Here is a 5,206-nt window from a genome sequence, read left to right on the forward strand (position 1 = left end):
GGGCAATACGAACAATGTCCCTGGTGCCTTTGTATTTCTGGCTTAAGGTACGTGTGTGTGTGCAGCGTTGTCTCACTGTTGTCGCCAGACATCCGTTGTATTGAAGAACGGCACCAACCCCAGTCAGGAAATGTTTTTACAAAGTGACGTCGCTATGAATTACAATGCTTCATTTGCTCTAAAAGGTTAAAGATTTGTCTGCCATTTCTATGAAGTAATAAAAGAGGAGGGAAATCATGGTAAAAGTAATAAATTAAAGACTAAGCAATTCAATCATAGTACACAATAAAAATAGAAAGTATCTGATCTACTGCCTGCGTCTATGTAATATTTTTCTATCTACTTGTAGCCCCTGAAAATGGGCAGATTAACACGAAAAACGAGTTCTTAAACCTCAGTTTCCACCTTTTAGCACTGACTATTCGTAATGCCCAAAAAATGGTATGATCCCTGATTACAACATGATTTTTGAGCAGAGTCTCAAAAAATCAGAATCAATAAAAGAGTGTTGGTAATTTTTTCTGTATTCAACCACTTATAACATTTCGAGAAAAACAGCGATTAGTGGGCAGACTAAATTTTCCTTTAGTTGCACGTTTAATTTAAAAGTTTGATTCTAAGTATCTTGAAACTGAGAGAATCAAAATTTTAAATCTTTGTTCAGTATCTATGTTTATTACGGAAAATAATAGAAATGAAAAACCGAAAATTGGTAATGTCACAAACTGGTTATTTTGAGCGGCTTTAACGATCAGTTAAACTGGCGTGGAAAAAACAACAACAGAAAACCGGCTGTTTCAGCAACAACCGCCATCCCTAACCTGGACAGAGATGTGGCCGCAGCTTACTAGTTTCATTCGGTTGTTTTCATTCGACTGAAAAAGCAGACAGATCGAAATAACAATCAAAATGGTTCAAATGGCTCTGAGCACTATGGGACAACATCTAGACTTAAAACTACTTAAACCTAACTAACCTAAGGTGTCACATGCATCAATGCCCGGGGCAGGATTCGAACCTGCGACCGTAGCAGCAGCGCTTAGAACCGCTCGATCACAACAGCCAGCAATAACAATCGATGGGCCAATCGGTTGTTGGAAACTGTCTTTTGTCCCATCACTAGTAAAACCAGAATATTTTCCAAAACTGAGGTGGTGATACTCCTGTGTCCAATGTTGCCACTGGAAGCACCACTGTTGGCTCACCTCTTCCTGTTGCCGAATCAAGGAAATCAACAACAATGGTTGCCATGGAGAATATGTGTGGTGTTCTGCACGTCACCTCACTGGCCGTTTGGATACTTGTCTTGCTACAAACAAGCGAGCTTTCTGACTGAAGATAAGTAACGTGACTGTGAGATCCCACATAGCCGAATGAACAATGTATAATTCCTCTCAGGTGCTAGTCGCGTGGCGCCGTTGATATCCTACATGGTGCTGAGTGTGTGGCCAGGGAGGTAGCCATGAGGCTGTGAGAGATAAGGTCTGCGCTCGGTCATTGTAAGTGACAAAACTTGCTTGGTTCTGTACTACAATCTGTAAAAATACGAAGGCTAATCGGAAAGTAAGGTCCGATTGGTCGCGAAATGGAAACCACAGATAAAATTAACGATGTTTTATTTACAACACTTTCCTACACGTTCCAGCTACTTCTCTACGTCGTCGCCACTCCGACTTACACATTTGTCGTAGAAAGCAAGCCGCCCATGCTTTCCGACACTTCTCTACTCTGGTCTGCAGTTCTTTGTCTGAACCCAAATGTTGTCTGCTTAGCTAGCTGTTCATGTGAGCAGAGACGAACACCAGAGGGAGCAAAGGCCGGGATGTATGGTGGATGATCAAACACTTCCCATCGAAAACGCTGCCTGGGCATCGTCATTGCCCCTACAGTTTGCGATCGAGAATTGTCATGAAGAAGGTACGTTACATGGGGTTACATGAAATCAGGCGAGACCTCGCAGCGGGAACTCATATTGGCGGGAAACACTGTTGTTTCAGGCATCTTTAAGTGCTCATTATGAGGTCGGAACTGAAAAAAAGCGACGTGACGCGGTCGAAAGGCATATAGAGACACTGCCCAACACATCTATGTAAACCAGGGATTCCCAAAGTGGTCGATATCGACCCCTTGGGGTCGATATCGGTTTCCTAGGGGTCGACATAAACTAAAACTGATTTTGGGGGTCGATGACGTCTAAAAATCGACCCCTATTGAATTAATACAAGTTCTTATTTAAAACTTCTAAGATAGGTAGGTACTGTATTGTTTATGTTGTGTTACGTGTACTAAGAATAATTAATATTTTTGTAGGAAATAGCATTGTTGTAGTAATGTAAAGTCTCAAGTTCGTACAAGATGAAAAACTCACCAAGTCTGTGTGGACAAGTTTGTGCAAGATAATGAGTTCGAGCGTACGTCTTTCAGGCGCGTTTCCACTTGCTCTCTATTTGACGCTTACGCGATTTAACACGAACGAATTCATGATCAAGTCCAAACATGTTCCTGATATTTTACTATTTAACAAGCTTGCACTTAGGTTTTTTCAGCCATTTTTGAATCTGTGTTGGAGTTTTTACAAGAAAAAGATCCGAATTTGAAAGAAAATCTGAACAATTGTAAAACAGATATTTATTACTTGATTGATATCTTTGGAATGTTCAGCAAAGTTAATTTGCAACTGCAGGGTGATGATCTTAAGTTGATTAAAACAAAATCAATAATATCGGCCATCGTGGGTAAACTAATCCTTTATAAACAAAATTTAGGTAGAAAAGAATATTCGCAGTTTCCGCATTTGTCAAAATTGCCAGAAATGGTTCAAGATGATGACAATTTATTATATGTCACTCACTTGGACGCATTACACAAGGATTTTACGGAGTGGTTTGAGGATCTTTTAAATTTATAAATTCCTCAATGTATAATAAATCCGTACAATACCACAGCCATAGAAGAAGCCAATGTGATAATGCAAGAAGAGTTGATTACCATCAGCACAGACGAAGAGCTTAAGCAGAAGTTCAACCAAAGCTATCAGAAGTTGTGGTTGCAATCCAACATTGAAACACAGTATCCTGCATTGCGGAACATTGCTGAAAAATACCTTCTCGCTTTTCCATCATCATACCTATCTTTGAGTTTGCAATTAAATTTATTTCTCCAGAATGAGATTTTCACTCTGCAGCGGAGTGTGCGCTGATATGAAACTTCCTGGTAGATTAAAACTGTGTGCCCGACCGAGACTCGAACTCGGGACCTTTGCCTTTCGAGGGCAAGTGCTCTACTAACTGAGCTACCGAAGCACGACTCACGTCCGCTACTTACAGCTTTACTTCTGCCAGTACCTCATCTCCTACCTTCCAAACTTTACAGAAGCTCTCCTGCGAAACATGCAGAACTAGCACTCCTGAAAGAAAGGATATTGCGGAGACATGGCTTAGCCACAGCCTGGGGGATGTTTCCAGAATGAGATTTTCACTCTGCAGCGGAGTGTGCGCTGATATGAAACTTCATGGCAGGTTAAAACTGTGTGCCCGACCGAAACTCGAACTCGGGGCCTTTGCCTTTCGCGGGCAAGTACTCTACTAACTGAGCTACCGAAGCACGACTCACGTCCGGTACTCACAGCTTTACTTCTGCCAGTACCTCGTCTCCTACCTTCCAAACTTTCTTTCAGGGGTGCTAGTTCTGCATGTTTCGCAGGAGAGCTTCTGTAAAGTTTGGAAGGTAGGAGACGAGGTACTGGCAGAAGTAAAGCTGTGAGTACCGGACGTGAGTCCTGCTTCGGTAGCTCAGTTAGTAGAGCACTTGCCCGCGAAAGGCAAAGGTCCCGAGTTCGAGTCTCGGTCGGGCACACAGTTTTAATCTGCCAGGAAGTTTCATATCAGCGCACACTCCGCTGCAGAGTGAAAATCTCATTCTGGGAACATCCCCCACGCTGTGGCTAAGCCATGTCGCCGCAATATCCTTTCTTTCAGGAGTGCAAGTTCTGCATGTTTCGCAGAAGAGCTTCTGTAAAGTTTGGAAGGTAGGAGACGAGGTACTGGCAGAAGTAAAGCTGTGAGTACCGGACGTGAGTCGTGCTTCGGTAGCTCAGTTAGTAGAGCACTTACCCGCGAAAGGCACAGGTCCCGAGTTCGAGTCTCGGTCGGGCACACAGTTTTAATCTGCCAGAAAGTTTCATATCAGCGCACACTCCGCTGCAGAGTGAAAATCTCATTCTGGAAACATCCCCCAGGCTGTGGCTAAGCCATGTCTCCGCAATATCCTTTCTTTCAGGAGTGCTAGTTCTGCATGTTTCGCAGGAGAGCTTATGTAAAGTTTGGAAGGTAGGAGACGAGGTACTGGCAGAAGTAAAGCTGTGAGTACCGGACGTGAGTCGTGCTTCGGTAGCTCAGTTAGTAGAGTACTTGCCCGCGAAAGGCAAAGGTCCCGAGTTCGAGTCTCGGTCGGGCACACAGTTTTAATCTGCCAGGAAGTTTCATATCAGCGCACACTCCGCTGCAGAGTGAAAATCTCATTCTGGAAACATCCCCCAGGCTGTGGCTAAGCCATGTCTCCGCAAAACCCTTTCTTTCAGGAGTGCTAGTTCTGCATGTTTCGCAGGAGAGCTTCTGTAAAGTTTGAAAGGTAGGAGACGAGGTACTGGCAGAAGTAAAGCTGTGAGTACCGGACGTGAGTCGTGCTTCGGTAGCTCAGTTAGTAGAGCACTTGCCCGCGAAAGGCAAAGGTCCCGAGTTCGAGCCTCGGTCGGGCACACAGTTTCAATCTGCCAGGAAGTTTCATATCAGCGCACACTCCGCTGCAGAGTGAAAATCTCATTCTGGAAACATCCCCCAGGCTGTGGCTAAGCCATGTCTCCGCAATATCCTTTCTTTCAGGAGTGCTAGTTCTGCATGTTTCGCAGGAGAGCTTCTGTAATGTTTGGAAGGTAGGAGACGAGGTACTGGCAGAAGTAAAGCTGTGAGTACCGGACGTGAGTCGTGCTTCGGTAGCTCAGTTAGTAGAGCACTTGCCCGCGAAAGGCAAAGGTCCCGAGTTCGAGCCTCGGTCGGGCACACAGTTTCAATCTGCCAGGAAGTTTCATATCAGCGCACACTCCGCTGCAGAGTGAAAATCTCATTCTGGAAACATCCCCCAGGCTGTGGCTAAGCCATGTCTCCGCAATATCCTTTCTTTCAGGAGTGCTAGTTCTGCATGTTTCGCA

At 44.4% G+C, this 5,206-nt stretch overlaps 1 non-coding gene across 1 annotated transcript; it reads right to left on the reverse strand.

Annotated features, from left to right (window-relative positions):
* Positions 1-3,228: 3,228 nt before the first annotated feature.
* Trnas-cga lies at positions 3,229-3,303 on the reverse strand. Its single transcript has one exon. It is a non-coding gene; the product is annotated as a tRNA-Ser (tRNA).
* Positions 3,304-5,206: the final 1,903 nt, after the last annotated feature.

The sequence above is a fragment of the Schistocerca piceifrons genome, chromosome 9 (genome assembly GCF_021461385.2).
Source record: "Schistocerca piceifrons isolate TAMUIC-IGC-003096 chromosome 9, iqSchPice1.1, whole genome shotgun sequence".
NCBI classification, from domain to species: Eukaryota; Metazoa; Arthropoda; class Insecta; order Orthoptera; family Acrididae; genus Schistocerca; species Schistocerca piceifrons.